This window comes from Cibotium barometz, chromosome 8 (genome assembly GCF_041138505.1).
Source record: "Cibotium barometz isolate CiBa-2024 chromosome 8, ASM4113850v1, whole genome shotgun sequence".
Classification (NCBI taxonomy): Eukaryota; Viridiplantae; Streptophyta; class Polypodiopsida; order Cyatheales; family Cibotiaceae; genus Cibotium; species Cibotium barometz.
In genome coordinates, this window is record NC_141053.1 from 29,556,228 (window position 1) to 29,559,138 (window position 2,911).

The window sequence follows — 2,911 nt, forward strand, 5'->3', positions numbered from 1 at the left end:
TAGAAGCTGAAAGAGATCAAACACTCTCTATATGAAATTTCGGCTTGATCATTTAAGTTAGCCTTCAGATTGTTCTTCTAGGTTTCTTTTTCTAGTTGTGTCAAATGGATCCTTCTTCTATGGGAGAGCCCATGTGCTAGATCTAGTTGTGTAATATAAGAAACATTTTCTTGTACATGAGGGGGGGGCGGGGGGGCGAGAGGTTACTCTGTTGACTTACAAAGCACTCCTATCCAAGCACAGTAGATGCTTTTTTTTTTTGGATGGTGAGAGTTGGTACTGTCATTTCATGAGTTTTTTTTTTGGATGGGAGAGTTGGTGCTAACATACACTCATCATTCGACCTACAACCTCCACTTCCTTCAGGTGTACACACTACCTGCATAGTTGGACCCTTCAAAATTGGCGGGTTATAGCAAGTTTTTTTTTTGGGGGTATTTTAGTGTAATTTTTGACGGGTATTTTAAAAATTTGCAAGTATGTATGTATTATGCTAAAAAAGCAGCTATGCATATGGACTCCAATGCAGCAGAAAGGGATGTAAACCCTAACCCCCAACCTAACCCTTGGTCCTGTGACGAGATAGAGCATTACAAGCGCCATGGAGTCTGCGGTTTCTCTTCCACCTTCATCTCTCCGAGGGGCATGCGTCTCTTCACGCGCACCTTCCTACCCGACTCCGCAGACGCATCCGCTTGCATCTGTATGATCCATGGCTACGCCGGGGACATCAGCTGGACCTTCCAGAACACTGCCATCCGCATCGCCGCGATGGGTTTCGCAGCTTTTCTCATGGACATCGAAGGCCATGGCCGCTCCGAGGGCCTTAAGGGCTTTGTCCCGGACCTTGATCTCGTCACAGAAGATTTCGCTGCTTTCTTCAACATGCAGAAAATGGATGATAGGTTCAAGGGCCTTCCTTTCTTCCTGTTTGGAGAATCCTTTGGTGGCGGCATCTCCCTCCTCATCCACCTCGCATCACCACAGTCTTTCGACGGTGCGGTACTGCTCTCCCCCATGTGTAAGATCTCAGATACCATGAAACCCCCATGGTACCTCCGCCAGTTTCTCATATTTCTCAGTATGATTGCCCCCACCTGGGCTGTTGTCCCAACAAAGGACCTACGGAAGCTTTCTTTTAAAGACCCTGCCAAACTCGAGCTCTCAATGAAGAACCCAAATCGGTATGCTGGCAAGCCTCGGCTTGGTACTGCCCGTGAGATGATGAGGGTTACTGCTTACCTTAGCCAGCGGCTTCAGGATGTTAGCCTTCCTTTCATTGTTCTGCACGGTGGGGGTGATGTTGTTACAGATCCTGCAGTCAGTAAAGCCCTATTTGAGACTGCCAAAAGTACTGACAAAACCCTAAAGCTCTATGATAACATGTGGCATGCCTTATTGGCCGGAGAATATGATGCTGATGTAGATACCATTTTCGCTGACATTCGAAACTGGCTAAGAGAACGTGTAGCGAGGAAGCTGCATGAGAAAGAAGGCGAAAGCTATGGAGATATCAATGGGAATGGGTCGTGTTAGATGGAGACCAGGCTCATTGATTGCTTTTTCATTACCCTTACAAAGATTGAAGGCCTAGGGTTTCTTCCAGAGGGTTTATGGGGGGCTTTTACAAACAATGTTCATGCAGGGTCAACCTCACCTGATCCAAGAAGAAGAGGGGAGGATGGGACCCTTTGCTTGCATATATGATCACAAAGCAAGGATTGAGTCTATGCATATTGAGTAGCCTGTAAACCCGTACTTCAAATGAATCAATCTTACTGTTCACATACATTGGATGTAATCAATGCCACAAGGTTGTCTCAATAAGACAATTGCTTGTTATTATGATGGGGCTGAGGTATAGATCCGATATTTGTTGTGTTATTCTTGTTATTCATGGCTCCCATCGTTTATTATTCTACTATCTTGTCGATTGCAAGATGTTGATTAGATTCGACACTTTTTAATAGTGGTGTTGTCTCTCATCACTTAATCAAAACCTTGTTTCAATATCTTTGCTAGATTACAATCATTGAGTCGCTACATGCCCTTTTAATTGTTTTGTTGTCTATAATCCCTATTTAGAACATCTATTGAAGTTGGGATGAAATTTGTACTTATTTTTTTTGCTTAAACTCTTGTATCCTCTTGAGGTGAGGCTATATTGAATGTTATGTTGTCTTGTCTTGTCCTCTCACATGGACACGGGATCCCATTGTCAACCCAGAAGCTATGAACAAACATTCTTATTCCTAAGGCTTCATAGGTGCTTATTATTGGTGTGATCTCATTGAAACGATGTTTGATGGTGACTAAACATTGGAAGTGTATGGAGAGGGGTATTCCACTTAAAATCTATTTATGGTTTAAGCCATAGTTTTCATATTCAAAATATCGAAATTCATATCACTATAAATATTGCCAAGCCAAAATTGCATGTGTATTCTAAACAAAAGCAAGCATGTCACTTTCAAATTCATTCACCATGATTACCACTTGTAAATGTATGAATTATTATTCTACTCAAAAGTATGTCAATCTAATCCTCGATTTGTTAAAATATGGACATTATGCAATTAAAATGAGCAAAAAAGAAAAGCTATGGTGGATTAAAAAATGGAAACGCACATAATTAGAGCATATAGTGAATACTAATAAAATATTAATTATGTTAATTCGTGTTAATCATAAACCCATGAATTTCATTAGAGAAAATGAGATTGTTACATTGATTTTATAGCTCATCTAGAGCATCCAGATCCACAAATCTCTCCTTGATTCTCTTCATCAGTTTACCATGAATCTCTCATCCTTTTCTTGGAATATCTCCACTACCCTTGATTCTTTTAATCATCCCATGTGCTATATGCTTTACATCATTGCATACATAATTTGGGTATCTATCCTTTCA

At 41.2% G+C, this 2,911-nt stretch overlaps 1 pseudogene across 1 annotated transcript; it reads left to right on the top strand.

Annotated features, from left to right (window-relative positions):
* Nucleotides 1-300: 300 nt before the first annotated feature.
* Nucleotides 301-1,846, top strand: LOC147636130 (caffeoylshikimate esterase pseudogene; annotated as a pseudogene). The gene has a single exon (XR_015266493.1). The product of XR_015266493.1 is annotated as a caffeoylshikimate esterase pseudogene (transcript).
* Nucleotides 1,847-2,911: the final 1,065 nt, after the last annotated feature.